The sequence below is a fragment of the Phyllobates terribilis genome, unplaced genomic scaffold (genome assembly GCF_046119375.1).
Source record: "Phyllobates terribilis strain yellow unplaced genomic scaffold, ASM4611937v1 Scaffold_12__6_contigs__length_324123572, whole genome shotgun sequence".
Classification (NCBI taxonomy): domain Eukaryota; kingdom Metazoa; phylum Chordata; class Amphibia; order Anura; family Dendrobatidae; genus Phyllobates; species Phyllobates terribilis.
Window position 1 is genome coordinate 69,077,849 of NW_027362772.1, and position 23,750 is coordinate 69,101,598.

At 44.3% G+C, this 23,750-nt stretch overlaps 1 long non-coding RNA gene across 2 annotated transcripts in view; it reads left to right on the top strand.

Annotated features, from left to right (window-relative positions):
- Positions 1 to 939: 939 nt before the first annotated feature.
- Positions 940 to 23,750, top strand: part of LOC141173081 (uncharacterized) — a 35,791-nt gene continuing 12,980 nt past the window's right edge. For both annotated transcript variants that reach the window (XR_012252581.1, XR_012252582.1), the window contains exons 1-2: positions 940 to 1,069; positions 6,609 to 6,758. This is a non-coding gene — a long non-coding RNA (uncharacterized lncRNA). The remainder of the gene's footprint in view (positions 1,070 to 6,608; positions 6,759 to 23,750) is intronic.

Sequence of the window (23,750 nt, forward strand, 5' to 3'; positions counted from 1 at the left end):
CTACAGAATGAATTGGGCACTTCTAGGACTTCAGTTTTCCAGTGTATGTGGCGCATTGACATCACTGTATCATTCTACCTGAACTGGGACGATGTTACTTTTAAAAAAGCACTAGGATTGCTGCGTACACACTTTGCTCTTTTACAACAAGGTGCCTGTCTTATGTTTCAGCTCTGCCTCACCAAGGTACTACCTGCATAAAGACCTCTGTTGCATTAGGGTACTCCTCTATCTACTCTATTCTGTTGTTCCAAAGTGCTGTCTGCTCATTTTTTGGCTCAGTTGCATCAAGGTACTTGGCTGACTACATGACTCTATTGTTCAAAAGTGCTGTCCACGCCCTCGGCTTTGCTGTGCCAATGTGCTTGATTATATGTTTGGCCCTGCTACAATAAGGAGCTGCCCGCACCCTCAGCGCTGCTATTCTAAAGTGACTGTCAGTATCTCCAATACTACTAATCCAGATGCCAACCAGTATGTCCTGCTTTGCTGATCCACGTGACATTCAGCATATCCTGCTTTGCTGATCTTAGATGTTTTTTGTGACACATGGCCTATCCAAATCTGCTGCATCTAGTGCTGAGGTCCGTGCTCCTCACCGTGACCTATGGATTAGCAAATCCAGCTCACCAGTTGAGCCATAACATATAGTCATCCGTTCATTATAATGAACATCATGTTATAGCACATACCGCCTAACGGAACACTTGGGTTAATGGCTGGCCCAGAGCTGATAGTCAAGCCATTTTTATAATCACCTTTATTGAATACCTTTTATTTGCACACCTCTTCTTAATAGATATCATTGGTAATCCAAAGGTCTTGAAGATTTTATAGAGCAATCATTAGAGTTCTACTAAAAATACCGCAATGTATGTGGCCATAATACCCTGCTATAGTATGATGTGTCCAGTAGATCGAAGGTTTATAGGATGAGAAGGGTCAAGCACATTTCACGTTCAGCCCTGAACATATGACCTAACTTCATATATTACACATTCCTATGTGAAACTAGCAGAACTGATCTTGTGGTTGGAGTAACACTTCCCTATTCAGCAGAGACAGCAAGGTAAGACTGACGGGAGACCGGAGGGTGTGTATTATATACAGTATTTATTACATTGCATTGACTTTATTAAAGAACGTAAGTTTAACATGAGACATAAGTTCTTTATTGCCTTGAATAGCTAACATTTAGTCTAGAGTTGATAAAGGCATCCGTGAAATGGTGAGGTGGTGCCATTTAGGCAAATGCACACAATATAGAGGTTGCAAAATCTACTTATTGATCAATATGTATGTGGTACCTGGATGAGATTGAGATTCAAGCGCTTAAAGTGTATTTGTCATTTCAGGTACTGTACATTTTCACAATAAGTCATAAAACTGTTTCTGGCCATTATATGACTTGCATTTTTCACCAGTGTTCCCCTCTGCAGGCTCTATCTTTAATTTTCAGTTGTCAATCAGCTAAAGTGTAGAGACTAGCTGCTGAGATGCATACACAGCACACACAGAGAGCGATTCCTGCTCTTTTTTTCTCTTTGTAGCACATTTTAGAAGCTGCATCGGCATGGAGAGATTAATGCAACAATATTGAGCGGCGTAGCTTAAAGAAAGCACTAAAGAAACTGGGCAATCCCTCAAATAAGCCCTATAGTGACCTAATCTAACATAATTGTAAGCCATTCTAAAGTGCAGTTGAAATAGTACTTAAAAAGCTTGAACATGACAGTATCACTTTTTTGTGTCATACCATAATTTACTGATTACCAGATCAATGTCATGCATCTGCGTTCAATCACTTGAGCTTGTGCTTTGTGGTTGGCTTCTCTATCCACTGAGTCACAGCAGATAAACCTTTTCTACGGGTGTGTAGTGTCTGCTGTCCTTGCTGCAGTTTTTGTAGGGTACCATGTGTTTTCATTTCCTCATTTGTCTGCCCTATCACCTTTCAGGTGAGGCTTTATATACTTTCCCACTGCTCGTATTTCCTGCTGGGGATAGTCTCATTTGGATATCCAGCCATACTGCTGTAGTTTAAGCCAGTCACTGAAAGATCAGCTAGGGTTTATCTCTTTACTGTTTATTATCTTCTCCCTGCACCTATCTTCTGTTTCTTTTTAGGAAATAGGCAGTATATTTTCTAATAGTATGTACTTAATCCTTTATTTTGTACTTTGTGGTTGTTTACTCACTCTGGGATCTTTTTCTATTTCAGCACACTTCCCCTTCTATTGGTAATTTACACTCTGTTCTGCCCTCCTGTTCATTAGGAGGAACGTGAAGCACTTGACGGCCTTTCAGGCAGCATAGGTCCGAGTTTCCATTGTCTAGTCTGAGGTTAGGGCTTTCTAAGCTCACTCAGGAAACACTAGGGGCTGCAGGGTCAGGACCTCCAGTCTGTACAGGAACTGGCAGGGTCAGTTGCTGTTTTCTAGTGTGCAACCTATTTTCCAGAGTGAGTTGCTGCACTATCATAACAACTAAACTGCAGTCTGATTACATAACCTACAGACCTGGGACATTAAGTGATGCACAATGGAAGCAGAACAGACCATGAAAAATTACACAGGTACCAATAGATGAAATTTGTACACGTTTTGTGGTGCCTGTTCTATGTAAGGAGTAACGCAAGGTTTTTTTTTTACATTTAATTACTGATCAGTGTTTGTAAAATCATGAGTCTTTGTAAAATACTCCATTAACATATCTTGCTTCCTTCTCTATCAAATCCTGAAACTGATGTTTGAACTGCCTGGCTCATTGTTACGACTCTGTTGTCAGGTATCCTGGGAGCAGGGTCTCCTACCCTGTCCCTAATGCTAGGGGCTCCCTAGCTGGCTCTGTTCCCCGGATTACTTCTGAAAATGAAGACGCCGGGGCCATGTACCCTGTCAGAGCTCCTCAAAGCACCCTAAGTCTGTTCCCTTCCCCCACCCAGGGAAGAGGGAGTAGTAAGGTATTGCAATGCACCAACTAGACTAACAAGGTAATACAAACAGGGATAAAGGAAAATACCAATCATACAAATATATCCACTCAAACAACAGAGAATACCACCGGGGAGTGGGGGATGATGAAAAACCAAAGTAGGAGAAGGAGAGGATTAACACACATCCCAAAACTATGCAACAGTTTTAGCAAAATCCACCTAATGCCTTCTCAAACAATAACAAACCACCAACTCCTAAACATGCAGCATATTCTAGCTCTGGCAATAGCCAGAGTCCAGTGTATATATAGGAGCAGGGAGTGGCTTACATTGAACAGCTGAGAGTATCACCCTGTGATGCTTCCAAAAGCTCTCAGCAGCAGAATAACCTCTTCACTGCTAAAAGAAACCTGCGCCATTTAATATGAAGGTGAAAGGCTTCTAATGAGTGCAGGAGTGGAAGGAATCAGATGCTGCGTCTTCTGGCTCCTCTCTGTTACGGTAAACCCGTGACACTCATGCAATTGGAGAAGCTGTTTTGAACTGCAGTTCTAGCAAATATCCATACAACAGAATGAACTTCTCTACTAACATCCCACTATGCTCACATACTACTTAAAAGCACTCTCCCTGTCTGAGCATGGGGAAGGAGGGTGAACAGAAACCTTCACACAGGAGTATGGATATTTGCTAAAGCTGAAGTTTAAAACAGCAACTCTAAGAACAAGAACAAGGCAGCTTAAACAGCCATTGAGATAATAGAGAAGCAAAATAAGATAATGGAGTAAATGGAGTAAATTATTAAGATTTCCATAACTTTACAAGGACTGAACAGTAATTAAAAAAATAAAGTTTAGTTACTCAACAAGGTAACCATGGTACCGGCAGTCAGTTCCTGCAGCCTGCGGGGAAGGTTCTCCTTCTGGATTGACTTGTGGCCAAACAGAATGTGGTGGTAAGTCCTGAATTCTTCTATGGACCCCAGTTTACGCTGTGGGTCATCAGTGATGCCCTCTCCCCGAGATGCCAGATCTTGATATCTTGTAGCTAGCAGACTCACTAGCAGGTCCCCGGCTCTGGTTCTGGTCCGTCTCCTTCTCTCTTCCGTCCAACCTAGGTCCTTTAAAGGGGTTGTCCACTACCAGGACTACTAGGGCTGCGGCTAATCTCTGACTTCCTCTTCATGTTCAATTCGTTCAAAGGCGGAGCCAGTGATGCCAGCACTGATTGGGCGCCAGGCTCACGTGTCATAAAACAGTACGAGAGTCCCAGGACCGTATGTGCCGACACTACTGGAATGGCGCCGGCACAAGAGATAAGTATAAGCTTTTTACTTCATCGCTGTCAAAACTTTTAGATCAAGAAGCGGTTGCCCTAGTAGTGGACAACCCGTTTAAACAACTCAGCAGCTGCTGAATCCTGGCTCTCCCATCCTCACACCTCACGAACCCCGACAGTGAAGGCCGCATCCTTGCTTCGGGCCTTAGTTGCCCAGTGGAGTTGCCCTGTTCTGCGCCACAAGCCACTGCTCCCTCCGTTTCTGCGCCAACCTGCTCTGGTTCCTTCATTCCTCCAGTCGCACCCTTGGAGGCCTTGCTTGACTCCGCCATTATCTCACCCTGCTGTCCATTCACCGACTCACTACCCGAGAATAGCATTGCCCCTTACTGCTTCTGAGGTCTGTCAGAGTTCCACCTCTTCCAAAGTGGACCCACTTTCGGCTCACCTGCCCATCTCTTGGGAGTCTCCACCCGCTTTTCTTTGGCTTGTTACAATGAGTATGGTTTCTTCTTTTTTTGCTGTGCCCAGCAGAGGCGGGCACCATTCACTATGGGCTGACTTCTCCAGATAGGGCTCCTTCTGGGCTGAATGGATTTTCGAGTCTTTCTGACTTGTCAACGCCCACGATGGGCGGGCTTTCTTCGGCCTTGTGCGTTACTGTCCACCATTTTGGGTCTGGCTGTGGCTGCCATCTTCATTTTCACAAGTATCTTTCCCTAATTCTTCAGGTCTTTTTGACACATGATTCCAAACTGCTGGCGACGGCAAATGTAAAATGACCACTGGCGATAGCCATGGCCGAGCTGCTGCTTCATATTGCCCCAGCATTTTGCAGGAAAATTGTATCCTAGTCCCAATGTGCTATCATGTGCGGGGAGGATCACACTCACTTGTAGGCCGCATACCGTTGCCATCTCCAAGCCTCCATCTTCAAGAGCCGTCACACATAGATCAAAGGACACCCTATTAGTTTCAACACGTAAAACTTTACTGGACATTTCAAGTTCATCAGATTGAAACACGCAGTATTGGGCACCACACTTCCCTTTCCTTGTTTCCTTAACACAGCATGCCCCCAGCATTGCTATCCATTTCTACTGGACTATCCCCACATTCACTGGCTCTCTCAGACCCCTGGGATTTCCCATCCAGTCCATTAATCCACCTTTGATCCTTTACCTTCCCTTCTCTGGGTTCTATGTCCATTGTCCCCTGTACACCAGAGGATAAGGCACTCTCCATAGTACCTGTACCGAGCCATGAGCCTTGAACATTGCAGGAATGTCCGCAAGGGATTCTAGTAAGGCCTCCTACTGCCATGAACATTGGATTCTGCTGGCACAAGCTGCCCACTGCTCTTGAACTTGACCTTGGTTACTGTATTTCCATATTTGAGTCTTTACCAGGAAACAGTTCCTTTTTACTGGGACTTGTCCATCCCATTATGGGCTAGTCCTAACCTTTACCTATGTCTCTCTCTACAGTATGTAGCTGGCAGAACTTCCCCAAACATTATACACTAAATATATTACACCTATAATGCTTACCCTATAGCCACTGCCTCTTAACAATATGTACCAAACCTATCCTCTTTATCTTATGTCCTAGATCCAAATCTATATCGCTATCCTATGCCATACAGTCTATTCACAATATACACTAAAACCTAGTACCTAGTTCACATTTCACAAAAGACATTATATGTATAAAACGCATGGCATTATATACATGACGTGATTGGTGTCTTCACCACTCTTACATATGCTCCCATGCAAAACAAATGTATTCCATGCAGAATTTTCCTTCTCTGTCAATTGAATTGGGACCTATATATAGGTTATTCTGATGCATATGACAAACGAACACTGAAAAACATTCTACAGTGTAATTTTTCTTTTTGCATTGTTAACTTCACTTAAAGGGAACCTATCAGCTTGGAAATGCAGTGCAATCTGCCAGGAGCATGCTATAGAGCTGGAGAAGCTGAACAGATTAACTTATAGTTTTTTGAGAAAAGACTCAATATAAGGGTGCACTCAAACAGCTGTATAAATCAGACTGAGATCAAACTGCAATGCATGGACTGGCCGGCGGCTCTTCTCACCTGAGCATGACAACCGCATAGAAATATATGAAGCTTTCACGCTCGGGTCGGAAGAGCTGTGGCCAGTCTTAGCATTACGGTATGATCTCTATACAATTTATACGACCGTTTGACTGCACCCTAACTTGTATTTTATGCATTGAAATCACTACTCTTTCTGGGTACTCAGGTCCAATGGGCGGCTTCGGTCAATGATTGACAGCTATCTCTACATGCACACTTACAGAGACCTATTACATTCTGCTTTTACTTGTAACCATGTTCCTGTTTTTTTGTTTTGAATCACAGAAACCATGACATGTTCCACTGATCACTCTGGCATTATTATAGTGGGAATCTTCTTTGGATCAGTAGTGGTTATTGTACTGATACTTGGCCTCATTTTCTTGCTGCATCAATGGTGGATCCTACCGGAGAGAGAGAGGAAAGGGATGGAAGGTAATCAACTCAGCACGGTTTACTCCACCTTCAACCTATAGTAACCAATTAGACTGTTGCTTTAGTTTAACTCCTGAAAGGCTGCATTAGTTTTAGCCATTTCCTTAACCCCTTCACATTTTCCATTTTTTTTTTCATTTTGTTTTTTTCCTACCATTCTTCCAAAAGCCATAACTTTTTTTTATTTTTCAATCCTCATAACCATATGAGATCTTGTTTTTTTGTGTGACGATTGTATTTTTGAATGACACCATTAATTTTATCATGTGATGCACTGGAAAATGGGAAAAAAATTCCAAGTGCGGTGAAATTAAATCAGCCATCAAGTGTGGGGAAAGATGCAGACTCAGCTCCGGAGTGCCTTAATCAAAGGCAGAGACATAGCCGATGACGTAAATATATGTCATTGGTCGTGAAGGGGTTAATCTCTTTTCTAATACACTTTAATCAGAAAGTCCCTACCATTTCCTCACTACTCATGTCACTTGCAGGGGCACTGTTGGTTTCTGCTTTTCCTGAACGCTGGATATTCTTTTAACAACACTGACAGTGCGCTCTTTACTTTTGATCAGAGCTGGCGAGAGAGTGCACTGTCACTGTGCACATTGTACAGTGACAAGAATCTACTGAGCATACATTGAAATTAACAACTGACGCATGCTCAGTAGAGCAGGAACTAAAATGATGTCACTGTTAATGCTTCACTTCACGGAGGGTGCAGAGGCTGCAGCAGTGACTGCAGCTTCTGCCCCCTGATGACGCTTCATTTGAGTATCCCAGCATGCACTGGGATTCTCAAATGAAGCATCATCAAAGAGGAAGTATTAAGAAAATAACAAAACAGTTAGATAGGGTAGTGAGGGAATGGTGGGGACTTTGTAATTAAAGAATATTAGAAAAGAGATTAGATTATAATATTAAACAGTGAGGCATTTAGGATTAAAATCAATTTTAGTTTCGGGTCAACACTTTAAAGCATATCTGTGATTAAAAAGTAAAAACTGCTAAACTCTGTAAGCGCTGTGTGAAAAGGCCCCTGAAGGGTTGTAGGGAAGCTTCTCTTATTATTTTGTTTTTGATGGGTCATAGGTCATTAAACAGCTTAAAGGGATTCTGTCAGCAGGATTTCACACTTCAAACTATTTATATACAAGTGCTTCTCACTAAATTAGAATATCATCAAAAAGTTAATTTATCTCAGTTCTTCAATACAAAAAGTGAAACTCATATATTATATAGAGTCATTACAAACAGAGTGATCTATTTCAAGTGTTTATTTCTGTTAATGTTGATGATTATGGCTTACAGCCAATGAAAACACAAGTCATTATCTCAGTAAATTAGAATACTTTATAACAACAGCTTGAAAAATGTTTTTAAAATCCAAAATGTTATCCTACTGAAATGTATGTTCAGTAAATGCCCTCAATACTTGGTCGGGGCTCCTTTTGCATCAGTTACTGCATCAATGCGGCGTGGCATGGAGGCGATCAGCTTGTGGCACTGCTGAGGTGTTATGGAAGCCCAGGTTGCTTTGATAGCAGCCTTCAGCTCGTCTGCATTGTTGGGTCTGGCGTCTCTCATCTTCCTCTTGACAATACACCATAGATTCTCTATAATAGATTCTCTATGGGCGTAAGGTTAGGCAAGTTTGCTGGCCAATCAAGCACAGTGATACTGTTGTTTGTAAACCAGGTATTGGTACTTTTGGCAGTGTGGACAGGTGCCAAGTCCTGCTGGATAATGACATTTCCATCTCCAAAGAGCTTGTCGACAGAGGGAAGCATGAAGTGCTCTAAAATGTCCTGGTAGACGGCTGCGCTGCTTTGGTCTTGATAAAACATAGTGGACCTATACCAGCAGATGACATGGCTCCCCAAACCATCACTGCTTATGGAGACTTCACACTAGACCTCAAGCAGTTTGGATTGTGGCCTCTCCACTCTTCCTCCTGACTCTGGGACCTTGATTTCCAAATGAAATGCAAAATTGACTTTCATCTGAAAACAACAACTTGGACCACTGAGCACAGTCCAGGTCTTTTTCTCCTTGGCCCAGGTAAGACGCTTCTGGCGTTGTCTATTGGTCATGAGTAGAGATGAGCGGTGTTCGACTCGAACTGTTCGCCAATCTCAAATTCGAGCTGTTTTGGGCGGTGTTCGAGCCGTTCAGCGAACACGAACAATTTGAAAAAAATTTGGCTGTTCGAGGTTATGTTCGAGAACTGTTCATGCACCAAAATCATAACTGGATTTTTTCTCAGTAATGCTGAAAATTATTGTTAATACGCAGTTTGAGTGTACAGCGGGGCGGGGGGAGGGGCAGGGGATGGATCTCTGCAGGAATAATGAAGATCTCCATTTTTTTTTCTCTTTCCCGCATTTACAGTGGGGAGGTGCAATCTGTCAGCCTATCAGCAGTGCACACACGGAGCGAAGTGCTTTTTTTCACTCAAGCAAGGGCATGTGTCATTGGCAGTGTATGTCACATGTCCTTGCCCTATAAGACCAAGCCATAACCCGTCGCCACAATATTCTCACTGCTGCAGCTGCGTGTTAGATAGCACCGCTGTTGCTGTGTGCGCTATATACTGTGTTCCAAATTATTATGCAAATAATATTTTCGCAGATTTTCCCAAATTACCTATATGAATTGCAGTCATTGTAATTTTCCAGTCAAATAACTATTAGAGTACAATTGAAAGGTTTTTGTACAAACTGCCTATGATAACAGCATATTTAAAAAAAAATAAAAAACTCAAACTGCACTCAAAATGCATGTTACAAATTATTATGCACAGCAGAGTTTTCAACCTTTTCATTTTAATAAAGAACAAAAAAATGGTCATTTTTGAAATTATAAGCATTAGCAGGTTATTACAAACTGAAATCAAACAGTTTTCAACTCAAAACTTTATTTTAGGTGATGTTACATTTGCACATAGGACCCCTTGTTCGAAAGGAGCTTCTGAACTCTCTTGTCCATTGAATTTGTCAGGTTTTGGATGGTTTCTGCTTCCAATTGTTTTGCATGAGGACAGAATACCCTCCCAGAGCTGTTGCTGAGATGTGAACTGCTTCCCGCCATCATAGACACTTCTTTTGATGATGCTCCAGAGGAACTCAATGGGGTTGAGGTCAGGGGAGCATGGGGGCCACACCATAAGTTTGTCCCCTTTTTTGCCCACAGCAGCCAGAGAAGCAGATGTGTTATGTGCAGCATGAGACGGGGCATTATCATGCATGAAATGATCTCGATGGTCCAAATGGATGGACTGGAGGATGACTGGTTGATGGACACCTCATGCAAACACGGCTACGGCGCTAACAAGGAGGAGGTGGAGTAATGTTTTGGGCTGGAATCATGGGGAGAGAGATTGTCGGCCCTTTTAGGATCCCTGAAGGGGTAAAGATGAACTCCATAATGTATGTTGAGTTTCTCAAACAGCACTTCCTGCAATGGTTCAAGAAGAAGAACCGTGTATTCCGCAGCAAGATCATTTTCATGCATGATAATGCCCCGTCTCATGCTGCACATAACACATCCGCATCTCTGGCTGCTATGGGCATAAAAGGGGACAAACTTATGGTGTGGCACCCATACTCCCCTGACCTCAACCCCATTGAGAACCTCTGGAGCATCATCAAAAGGAGTGTCTATGATGGCGGGAGGCAGTTCACATCTAAGCAACAGCTCTTGGAGGGTATTCTGTCCTCATGAAAAACAATTAAAGCAGAAACCATCCAAAACCTGACAAATTCAATGGACGAGAGAGTTCAGAAGCTCCTTTCGAACAAGGGGTCCTATGTGCAAATGTAACATCACCTAGAATAAAGTTTTGAGTTGAAAACTGTTTGATTTCAGTTTGTAATAACCTGCTAATGCTTATAATTTCAAAAATGACCATTTTTTTGTTCTTTATTAAAATGAAAAGGTTGAAAACTCTGCTGTGCATAATCATTTGGAACATGCATTTTGAGCGCAGTTTGAGTTTTTTATTTTTTTTTAAATATACTGTTATCATAGGCAGTTTGTAGAAAAACCTTTCAATTGTACTCTAATAGTTATTTGACTGGAAAATTACAATGACTGCAATTCATATAGGTAATTTGGGAAAATCTGAGAAAATATTATTTGCATAATAATTTGGAACACAGTGTACTTTCAGTGTTAATTTCAAGCCAATTTTCGCACAAATCTACAGATAGCTTGGGAGTAGGGAATAGTTGTGATTGCAGTCCTTTTGAGGACTAGGTTACATCTTTTCCTACGACTTTTATCAGGCAGGTCTGTGCTCTTAAATAGATAGGTTGGGAGTAAAGACTAATTGTAATTGCAGTCCTTTTGAGAGCTAGGTTACATCAGTTCCTATCACTTTTTGCCAGGCAGGTCTGTGCCAGTGCTGTGCAAGTTTTTTTTTCACAGCATTTGGCTAAATCTAGCAAAGCAAATCCTTTTTGGCCTCTTCAGTGTATGTTAGTCAGTGGAGTAGCCTATCTGTGTTGCAAGCTACACCACCTGTGTATAGAATACAATTTTTTTTACTGCACCTAGTGAAGTAAAACCTTTTGGGCATAGCATCGTTCTATTAGTCCATCTATACTAACCTCCACCAGGTTGCAAATTCAAAATAATTTTTATCTGCATCTAGCTCTGAAAAAATATTTGGGCTTCGGCTTGTAGCAGTGTGTGGGACTTGTTCTATTAGTCCATCTATACTAACCTCCACCAGGTTGCAAATTCAAAATAATTTTTAGCTGCATCTAGCCCGGAAAATAATTTTGGGCTTAGTAGCAGTGTGTGGCACTCATTGTATTAGGCCATCTATACCAAGTTCCACCAGCTTTGAAACTAATAATAATTTTTAGCTGCATCTTGCCATCGGGCAACAGTTGCCCACCCTCCCTATGGGATCTAGTGGCGAATAGTTGATGCCATTAATCAGAGCGTCAGTTGCCCCGTCGACATGGCAAGCATACGGTAAGGCATGGGAAGAGTGGACATGACTAGTAGCAGGCAGACGGGTTGACCAATGTGAACAAGCCATATTACAAGTCACCATAGAATTTCTCCACCAGCTAATGATGAGGGACATATCAGGGGCGTCAGCGCAGCGGTGTCTGACCGGAGTAGCATTTCACTTCCAACTACTGAATTGGGGAGATGTGACAAAGAGATTCAGCATCAGACAATCCATAAAAGGGTGGAAAAGGGGTCAGCCAAGTCAGGAGTGTAGACGTCCCGTCCCGTGTCACTAAAACTGATTTCTCACATCATATCCCTAACACCATTAACATGACACTCACAATTTGAAGCAACACTACTGTCTACTGCATTTGCAATCGCCTTCTTCGGGGTGCTATGCATAAGCAAATTAGTCCCTCAATCCAAAATTACCACCAGTGGAGGCTTATTACACCAGGACGTAGTCATAACCAATAATGCAATACGTCTACGCATACAGAAATCGAAAACGGTTCCAGAGGCAGGGGCACTTGGGTACTTCTACAATCCACAAACGGTACACTGAGTCGGGTAACAATAGTAAAAACATATATAACCATCAGATCACAAAGTAATTTCTTCCTATCACACATTGATGGAATGCCATTATCAAGATACCAGTTCCAAGCTATATTTAATAAATGCATAACATCGGCAGGGAACCACCCCAAAGATTACGGGACAGACTCATACCGCATAGGCGCGGCCACGGAAGCAGCAAGAGCAGGACTGTCAGAAACGGAAGTTCAGAGGATAGGGAGATGGAGATCCACGTGTTTGGCGATAAACATAAGACCGGACTTGTTATCCTAACATGGTTTGTTTCTTTTACAGGTGACGCTAAGCCAACAGTGTGGGTGATAGGCCACTCGTATATATATTGGGCAGAAAAAAGGACGAAAGTCCGCCCAGGCGGGAGGAAATTAGAGTTTCATAACACATATTTCAACTGGAGAGGTATTAGAGGTCTGCTATGGAAACAGGTACTAATGGAGGTAATCAAGGTAGGGAGAGAGGCAAGATGTCCGGTCATCTTAGTTATACAGGCCGGGGGAAATGACCTAGGTCATCACAAGAGCGCATAACTAATGGCAATAATGAAACTAGACACTGAGCGCTTCAGAGAATTTTTCACAAAACTAGCTATAGTATGGTCAGAGATTATGCCGATAGCGGTATGGCAAGGTGCGCGAGACATCACGGCCATCGAACGGACAAGGCGGGTAATAAATATTCGGATGGCAAAATTTAGAAGAGACAGAGGTGGTGTAGTGACTAGAGATGAGCGTTGTTCTACTCGAACTGTTCGCCAATCTCAAATTCGAGCTGTTTTGGGCGGTGTTCGAGCCGTTCGGCGAACACGAACAATTTGAGAAAAATTCGGCTGTTCGAGGTTATGTTCGATAACTGTTCGTGCACCAAAATCATAACTGGATTTTTTCTCAGTAATCATGAAAATTAATGTTAATACGCAGTTTGAGTGTACAGCGGGGTGGGGGGAGGGGCAGGGGATGGATCTCTGCAGGAACAATGAAGATCTCCATTTTTTTTTTTCTTTTCCGCATTTGCAGTGGGGAGGTGCAATCTGTCAGCCTATCAGCAGCGCACACACGGAGCGAAGTGCTTTTTTTCACACAAGCAAGGGCATGTGTCATTGGCAGTGTATGTCACATGTCCTTGCCCTATAAGACCAAGCCATTTTCCCCGTCGCCACCATTTTCTCACTGCTGCAGCTGCGTGTTAGACGGCACCGCTGTTGCTGTGTGCGCTATACCTTGTTAATTTCAAGCCAATTTTCGCACAAATCTACAGATAGCTTGGGAGTAGGGAATAGTTGTGATTGCAGTCCTTTTAAGGACTAGGTTACAGCATTTCCTACGACTTTTATCAGGCAGGTCTGTGCTCTTAAATAGATAGATTGTGGGAGTAAAGACTAATTGTAATTGGAGTCCTTTTCAGGACTAGGTTACATCAGTTCCTATCAGTTTTTGCCAGGCAGGTCTGTGCCAGTGCTGTGCAAGTTTTTTTCACAGCATTTGGCTGAATCTAGCAAAGCTAATCCTTTTTGGCCTATTGCAGAGTGTGTTAGTGAGTGGAGTAGCCTATCTGTGTTGCAAGATATACCACCTGTGTATAGAATACCAATTTTTTTACTGCACCTAGTGAAGTAAAATCTTTTGGGCATAGCATCATTCTATTAGTCCATCTATACTGACCTCCATCAGGTTGCAAATTGAATATAATTTTTTTCTGCATCTAGCTCTGAAAAAATATTGGGCTTCTAGCTGTGTGTGGGACTTGTTCTATTAATCCATCTATACAGACCTCCATCAGGTTGCAAACTGAATATATTTTTTTCTGCATCTACCTCTGAAAAAATATTGGGCTTCTAGCTGTGTGTGGGACTTGTTCTATTAATCCATCTATACAGACCTCCATCAGGTTGCAAACTGAATATATTTTTTTCTGCATCTACCTCTGAAAAAATATTGGGCTTCTAGCTGTGTGTGGGACTTGTTCTATTAATCCATCTATACAGACCTCCATCAGGTTGCAAACTGAATATATTTTTTTCTGCATCTACCTCTGAAAAAATATTGGGCTTCTAGCTGTGTGTGGGACTTGTTCTATTAATCCATCTATACAGACCTCCATCAGGTTGCAAACCGAATATATTTTTTTCTGCATCTACCTCTGAAAAAATATTGGGCTTCTAGCTGTGTGTGGGACTTGTTCTATTAATCCATCTATACAGACCTCCATCAGGTTGCAAACTGAATATATTTTTTTCTGCATCTACCTCTGAAAAAATATTGGGCTTCTAGCTGTGTGTGGGACTTGTTGTATTAGTCCATCTATACTGACCTCCATCAGGTTGCAAACTGAATATATTTTTTTCTGCATCTACCTCTGAAAAAATATTGGGCTTCTAGCTGTGTGTGGGACTTGTTCTATTAATCCATCTATACAGACCTCCATCAGTTTGCAAACTGAATATATTTTTTTCTGCATCTACCTCTGAAAAAATATTGGGCTTCTAGCTGTGTGTGGGACTTGTTCTATTAATCCATCTATACAGACCTCCATCAGTTTGCAAACTGAATATATTTTTTTCTGCATCTACCTCTGAAAAAATATTGGGCTTCTAGCTGTGTGTGGGACTTGTTCTATTAATCCATCTATACAGACCTCCATCAGGTTGCAAACTGAATATATTTTTTTCTGCATCTACCTCTGAAAAAATATTGGGCTTCTAGCTGTGTGTGGGACTTGTTCTATTAATCCATCTATACAGACCTCCATCAGGTTGCAAACTGAATATATTTTTTTCTGCATCTACCTCTGAAAAAATATTGGGCTTCTAGCTGTGTGTGGGACTTGTTGTATTAGTCCATCTATACTGACCTCAATCAGGTTGCAAACTGAATATATTTTTTTCTGCATCTACCTCTGAAAAAATATTGGGCTTCTAGCTGTGTGTGGGACTTGTTCTATTAATCCATCTATACAGACCTCCATCAGGTTGCAAACTGAATATATTTTTTTCTGCATCTACCTCTGAAAAAATATTGGGCTTCTAGCTGTGTGTAGGACTTGTTCTATTAATCCATCTATACAGACCTCCATCAGGTTGCAAACTGAATATATTTTTTTCTGCATCTACCTCTGAAAAAATATTGGGCTTCTAGCTGTGTGTGGGACTTGTTGTATTAGTCCATCTATACTGACCTCCATCAGGTTGCAAACTGAATATATTTTTTTCTGCATCTACCTCTGAAAAAATATTGGGCTTCTAGCTGTGTGTGGGACTTGTTCTATTAATCCATCTATACAGACCTCCATCAGGTTGCAAACTGAATATATTTTTTTCTGCATCTACCTCTGAAAAAATATTGGGCTTCTAGCTGTGTGTGGGACTTGTTCTATTAATCCATCTATACAGACCTCCATCAGGTTGCAAACTGAATATATTTTTTTCTGCATCTACCTCTGAAAAAATATTGGGCTTCTAGCTGTGTGTGGGACTTGTTCTATTAATCCATCTATACAGACCTCCATCAGGTTGCAAACTGAATATATTTTTTTCTGCATCTACCTCTGAAAAAATATTGGGCTTCTAGCTGTGTGTGGGACTTGTTGTATTAGTCCATCTATACTGACCTCCATCAGGTTGCAAACTGAATATATTTTTTTCTGCATCTACCTCTGAAAAAATATTGGGCTTCTAGCTGTGTGTGGGACTTGTTCTATTAATCCATCTATACAGACCTCCATCAGGTTGCAAACTGAATATATTTTTTTCTGCATCTACCTCTGAAAAAATATTGGGCTTCTAGCTGTGTGTGGGACTTGTTCTATTAATCCATCTATACAGACCTCCATTAGGTTGCAAATTGAATATAATTTTTTTCTGCATTTAACCCAGCCAATAGTTTTGGCCTAATACCACAGTTTGGCCACTCAGCTCTGCTCGGTTCCCATCCATTGTTTTTTTGTGCAAACAACTCCAGAGTTGTGAATTAGTTAACCACCAAAATGAGTGGAAAAAGGCCTGCTGCTGGTGGAAAGGGGAATAGGCGTGTTGGGAAGGGGAAAAAAGGTTGTGTCCGTGGGGTAGGTGTTAAAGCAACAGTAACATCTGCAGAAGAAAGACCATCTTCCAGCCAAACTAAAATGTCTACTTCTTTTAGCGGACAATGTGATAAGATCCCTTTCTTACGGCCACGCCAATCGCTACAAATTCCAGATGAGGCACAAAAACAGCAGGTGCTTCAACGGATATCAAGTGCTCCTTTAAGTGGGCTCTCCTCCACATCAACTTCAACATCACAAATACTCCAGTCCTCAAAGGTGTCACCCCAATCGCACTTGCGTCCTCACAGCTCCCAAATCTCCAGCTGCCCGTCTGAGTATGAGGTAGAACAGATGGTTGAGTCTGCAGAGCTGTTTACTCATACTATAGCCTGGGAATCAGAGGTCGACTCCAGCGCTTCTGTGAATCCAGACGAGGAAATGATCTGCACTGATGCCCAGAATCTTTATGAGTCGGATCCAGGACCAGACGCAGAAGGTTCTGACCATAATGTAGACCCTCATTCCCAAACTGTAACTCCTGTTGGTGGAGACAATGAGGAAGACGATGATAAGACTCAAATACCTGATTGGAGCGACAACTTTAGTTTTTTGTCAGGGCAGGAACAGGTTGGCTCTGAGGACGACGGGTGTGATAACGCACAGGGTGATGATGATGAGGTTGGAGATCCCACTTACTGTCAACCCACAGTCAGCCAAGAGATGAGGTCAGCAGAGGAGGTGGAGGAAGATGCTAGTGACGACGAGGTCAGGTTGCGCCTTCCTGGACAGAGACGTAGTACTGGAAGCACGTCAACAACTGCATTCTCAAACACAACTCTGCCTCTCACCACAAGTCGTGGTGGCTCTTCAGGTCGCATGGGTGCTAAGCCTTGCATAGCCTGGGCATTTTTTCAGATCGATAAAGATGACCCAACTCGTGTTATCTGTAACATTTGTCAGCAAAAGCTAAGTAGAGGCCAAAAAATACATAGTTTGAGTACTTCATGCATGAACCGGCACATGGACATGAAGCATAAGTTGCAGTGGGAAGCTCAGTGTGCTACAATGCGGCCTAGCCGGCCGGGCCCACCACCGTCTGCCATATCTTGTGCATCCGCGGCCTCTTCATCCTCTGTGACTGGGGGGACAGCAGTCACACCTGTTTTGGGGCGCAGACCTGCCACCTCTTTACCCGCAACAGCCAGCGTGATTGGCAGGCCATCATTTTCTTTGGAGGTGGTAACACCAGCTGGTGTTGAGCGCTGTCCGACATCGATAGCACCACCTTTGGATCAAGGCAACCTAACATGTCCGCCTGCATCTTCCTCACAGACCGGCAGTTTGCCGGGGACACCCTTATCAACCCCGTCTAAGCACAATAGCCAGCCCTCGGTCCCTCAGATGTGGACAAGTAAAAGACCATTTCCTCCTAGCCATGAGAAAGCTAAGAGGTTGAATTTCACCATCTGCAAGCTCTTGGCTACAGAAATGCTGCCTTTCCGCCTGGTGGACACAGAGGATTTTCGAGACCTTATGTCCGTCGCAGTGCCCCAGTACCAGATGCCCAGTCGGCACTACTTCTCAAAGAAAGGTGTGCCTGCGCTCCACCAGCATGTCGCACACAACATCACCGCTTCTTTGAGAAACTCTGTGTGTGACAGGGTGCATTTCACCACAGACACTTGGACGAGTAGGCATGGACAGGGGCGTTACATGTCGCTGACTGGGCACTGGGTAACTATGGTGACAGCAGGACAAGGGGCTGCTGTCCAAGTCTTGCCGTCCCCACGAGTTGTGCGTCAATCCTCTTTATGTCAAAGTTCCTCCACTGCTTCTGCCTCCTCAACCTCCTCTCGGTCTTCCACCTGCACCCAAAGCCTGTCTGGTCATGCCACAAGCTTTCTAACTGCGCAGAAGGGATCCTGCACACCTCCTTACTATGCTGGCAGTAGGGCTCAACGTCATCAGGCGGTTTTTACATTGAAATGTCTGGGAAATGTGAGTCACACAGCTGAGGAGTTGTGGTCAGCTCTGGAGAATCAATTTCATGAATGGTTGTCTCCACTGGACCTGAAACCAGGGAAGGCCGTGTGCGACAATGCTGCAAACCTGGGTGCGGCCCTTCGCCGGGGCAATGTCACACACGTGCCTTGTATGGCTCACGTGTTGAACCTGGTTGTCCAGCAATTTTTAGCCCACTATCCCAGACTAGATGGCCTTCTGCAGAGGGCACGGTCGCTGTGTGCTCACTTCCGCCGTTCGCATCCCGCAGCTCAGTGACTTACATCTCTACAGAAGTCGTTGGGCCTGCCACTTCACCGGCTAAAATGCGATGTGCCTACCCGGTGGAATTCAACTCTGCACATGTTGCAGCGACTGTGGCAGCACCGACAAGCCCTGGTGCAAAACGTTCTGACGTATAGCCTGGGCCAACGAGATTCAGAGGTGGGGCAAATCACGCTGGAGGAGTGGTCTCAGATCAGGGACCTATGCACCCTTCTGCACAGTTTTGAAATGGCGACGAAGATGTTTAGTTCTGACGATGCCATTATCAGCATGACTATTCCGGTGATTTACATGCTGGAGCACATGTTAAACAGAATTCAGAGTCAGGTGGTGGCACAAGAGGAGGTGGAGGAAGTAGAGGAGGAGGAGTTGTATGCGGAAGGGCTAACATCTGCAAGGTCCAGACGGTCGGCAGCACCAAGGCTGCAGGCATGTGAGGGTGGGGGAGATGGTTTTACCAGGGCGCATGGTAGCAGCCAAACTAGTGAGGAAGGTGCAGGAGCCCAGGAAGAAGTGGAGGATGAACTTGTGGAAGACTCATCAGATGAGGGAGACCTTGATCACATTTCTGTTGTGCGAGGTTGGGGGGAGAGGACAGAGGAAGGAAGCATGATTGTTACCTCGCCACCAACACAACAGGGACTTGGTGCTCCTGGATGCACAACACACATGAGTGCCTTCTTGCTGCACTACCTGCAACATGACCCTCGAATTGTGAGAATTAGAAATAATCCTGACTACTGGGTTGCCACACTGTTAGATCCCCGGTACAAAAGTAAATTTGCAGAAATTATCCCTGCCATAGAAAGGGATGCACGCATGAAGGAGTATCAACAGAGACTGTTGCAGAATCTTACATGTGCTTTTCCACAAAATACCAGTGGTGCACGTAGTGAATCTCACAGTTCCAACTTGCCAACCGTGGGACCGTCAAGTGTTCAGCACTCAAACCGTAACAGAACCACAGTATCTGCTGGTAACATCAATTTTGCGGAATCATTTCACCACTTTTTTAGCCCATCCTTTGCAAGGCCACAGGAGACAAGAAGTCTGACACATAGTCAACGCCTAGAGACGTTGGTACAGGAGTATCTCCAAGTAAACATTGAAGCCACGACTGTGTCACTGGACCCTTGCTCTTTTTGGGCTTCCAATCTGGATAAATGGCCGGAGCTAGCCACTTACGCCTTGGAGATCTTGTCATGCCCCGCAGCCAGCGTTCTGTCTGAACGTGTGTTCAGCGCTGCTGGTGGTGTGCACGCGGCTCTCCACTGATAATGTAGACAGACTCACGTTCATAAAGATGAACAAATCATGGATCCGAAACGACTTTTGTACCCCTGTGTCATCCTGGGGAGAGTAAAAGCTTGATGATTGGTTAAAATCACCCTACCAACCGTTTTAAGCTTTCAAATTACTAATCATGTTTATCTGCATCTTGGCTGGAAAATAATTTGGGCTTTGTAGCAGTGTGCAGCACTGATTCTATTAGGCCATCTATAATAAGCTCCACCAGATTTAAAATTACTAATCATGTTTATCTGTATCTTGACTGGAAAATAATTTGGGCTTTGTAGCAGTGTGCAGCACTGATCCTATTAGGCCATCCTATTAGGCTGCATCTAGCCCGGAAAATAATTTTGGGGCTCCGAGATGCACAAGACACATAAGTGCCTTCTTGCTGCACTACCTGCAGCATGACCCTCATATTGTCAGAATTCGAAGTAATCATGACTACTGGGTTGCCACACTCTTAGATCCCCCAAACTTTTCGATCAACCTTTTCATTTTAATAAAGACCAAAAAAATGGTCATTTTTGAAATTATAAGCATTAGCAGGTTGTTAGAAACTGAAATCAAACAGTTTTCAACTCAAAACTTTATTCTAGGTGATGTTACATTTTCACATAGGACCCCTTGTTCGAAAGGAGCTTCTGAACTCTCTCGTCCATTGAATTTGTCAGGTTTTGGATGGTTTCTGCTTCAATTGTTTTGCATGAGGACAGAATACCCTCCCAGAGCTGTTGCTTAGATGTGAACTGCCTCCCGCCATCATAGACACTCCTTTTAATGATGCTCCAAAGGTTCTGAATGGGGTACAGGTCAGGGGAGCATGGGGGTCACACCATAAGTTTGTCCCCTTTTATGCCCATATCAGCCAGAGATGCAGATGTTTTATGTGCAGCATGAGATGGTGCATTATCATGCAGAAAAATGATCTTGCTGTGAAATACACGGTTCTTCTTCTTGAACCATGGCAGGAAGTGCTGTTTGAGAAAATCCACATACATTATGGAGTTCATCTTTAGCGCCTTCAGGGATCCTAAAGGGGCCGACAATCTCTCTCCCCATGATTCCAGGCCAAAACATTACTCCACCTCCTCCTTGTTGGCGCTGTAGCCGTGTTTGCGTGGGGTGTCCATCAACCAGCCATCCTCCACTCCATCCATCTGGACCATCGAGCGCTGCACGGCACTCATCCGTGAACAAAACAGTTTTAAAATCAGTCTTCATGTAATGTTTGGCCCACTGGAGCCGTTTCTGCTTGTGTGAAGTGGATAGAGGAGGTCGACAGGATGGCGTATGCACAGCTGCAAACCTCTGAAGGACCCTGCATCTTGTTGTTCGGGGGACGTTGGAGGCACAAGCAGCTTCAAAAACTTGTCTGCTGCTATGACAAGGCTTTTTTGCCGCTGCTCTTTCAACCTGAGGTAATTGCCTGTAGGAAAGAGTCCTCAATTTGCCCTTATCAGCACGCACACGTGTGTACTGTGAATCAGCTACATACTTCTTGATTGCCAAGACACTTCATCCTGATCATCGCACAATGTTGATTGTAGTCATGCCTTGACCTAAACACTCCACAATTTGTTGCTTCTCAGCAGCCGACACATCCTTTTTCTTTCCCATTTTGGCAGAAAATGTAGGCTGCTTAATAATGTGAGACAGCCTTCTTAAGTAGTCTTGCCTTTCATTGGACACACCTGCCAAACTAATTAGCACAGGTGTCTGCAATTGCTTACAGTGATATAAAGAGCCCTGACACACATCACCATCAATGAGTTTAACTGACAAACAAACAAATTCTTCCCTTATCACTCCTAAACACTTTTTGCATAATAATTTGGAGCGCAGTGTACATGTGCTTTTCCACAAAACACCAGTGGTTCATGTAGTGAATCTTACAGTTCTAACTTGCCAACCGTGGTCTGTATGGAGTTGTTCAATAAAAGGCCCAAAATTAAGATAACATAGATGGGAGAGGTCTCTATGAATAGGAATTCCTAAGTATTTGATACCCTGTGAGGGCCAGGCAAAGGGAAAGTTGGACTGGATGGAATCCTATATGGATTTGGGGAGGGAGACATCGAGGGCCTCAGACTTCGCTGCATTGATTTTAAAATTTGACCATGTAACAAAGTGATCTATTTCAGCCATAACAGCATGGATGGATATATGTGATTGAGTGATATATACTAGGACATCATCAGCAAATAGAGAGCACTTGTACTCGGTGCCTCCCACCTCAATCCACCTAATATTGGGGTTATGGCGAATTGATGAGAGCAGGTGCTCCGTCACTAGGATGTATAAGAGAGGGGACAGAGGACATCCCTGCCTTGTCCCATTGGTGATTGTGAAAGGTGATGAAAATGTTCTGATGCACCCCCTGGGCCTTGGGACACCCGGAGCCGGACCCTTTTTGGTGGATGCTGGTGGTTGTAGTCTTCGTGGCGGCGACCCGGTTCCGTGGCTCAGGGTGGTCAAACCAGTGGCGGAACTATTTATGTGGTTTTGATGTTTAAATGTCCGACTACGCCACCCGTGGATTGCGGTCAGAGTGAACCGCCGCTGCAGGGCAGACCGCTGAGGCTGGTGTTGTGGGTGCAGCAGAGCGTAGCATAACTCCCCACGGGAGGAGTATAGCCTCAGGGCAGTGTATGCGGAGGATGGGGGTGATGGTGCAGGGCAGCAGCAGTAACGACACGGAGTCAGTGATGCAGTCCAGGGCCTTTACTCACAGTTCTTATTATCCAGACCACGTCTGCAGGTAACGGCTGCCCACGTCGTACTGTGCTCACCAGGTGAGGGGCTCAGACAACTCCCAGAAAACTTTGGAGCGCTTCACAGGACCCCCTTTGTGTGTCCTTTGTCTGGCCTTTCTTACCAACCCTTCTGTCCGGCTGCCTCGGGCCTCCTCTTGGTAAACTTGGCGCCAGTTTCCCTGACCCTATGTGGTGCCTTCCTAGCGGGTGTAGCGAGGGGCTGCGCCACATAAAATGTCACAGCCTCCGGTTTCTAGCTGAGGGTCATTTCCTGCCTCCACTAGTTTCGGGGACCGGTCTCCCCCTTTGGCCTGACCCCTCCACGCAGGTGGATTCGGGCGTGCGGTGGCGACTCGCCCGTCCACACCCCTGGGATCCCTTCATTCCTCGTTCCTGGAGCCTTCTCCGCTCCTCTTCCTTCCTTCTCCCTCTTCCAGGCCTGGGCCTCTGTTACTAGGCCCGCGTCCGGAGCAGAGCTCATGCAGAGCCCCTGCTCCCTGCCACTTCTGCTCAGACTTCTCTGCACTGAACTAAGATGGTGCCCACCTTTTATACTCCCTTCTCAATGCACCCAGGAACTGCTTCCTCCCTGCTCCTGCACTACAGGGTTCCCCTTCCTCAGTGTTCCCTCCCCCCACTCCAGCCAGGGAAAGGGACTGTCGTGCCCATCTCAGAGGCATATTGGTCGCCCTGCCCCACGGCAATGTGGTGTAATGCATGCAGGTGTCGGGTCCTGATCCACACTCCATCCTTACCTGAGAGTGAGATATCACACCTCTGGGTGAGGTGCAATACCTCTGTAGCAACCGAGCCCTCAGGGTGCTACAGTTCCATTTATCTTCAGCCTAGGTGACGTATTGTGATACAGGGCCGTGATTTGGGCTATAAAAGGGTCCCCTAGACCCCTACCCCAAGCTTTTTAAGAGAATCATATATGGCGTGCCAGGAGACTATGGAATGCTTTCTCAGCATCCAACGAGAGTATCTAATTACAATTTTTTAACTGCATCTAGCCCAGGAAATACTTTGTGCCTAGTGGCAGTGTCTGCTAGTCAGCGGATTATCCCGGCTGTTAAGCAAG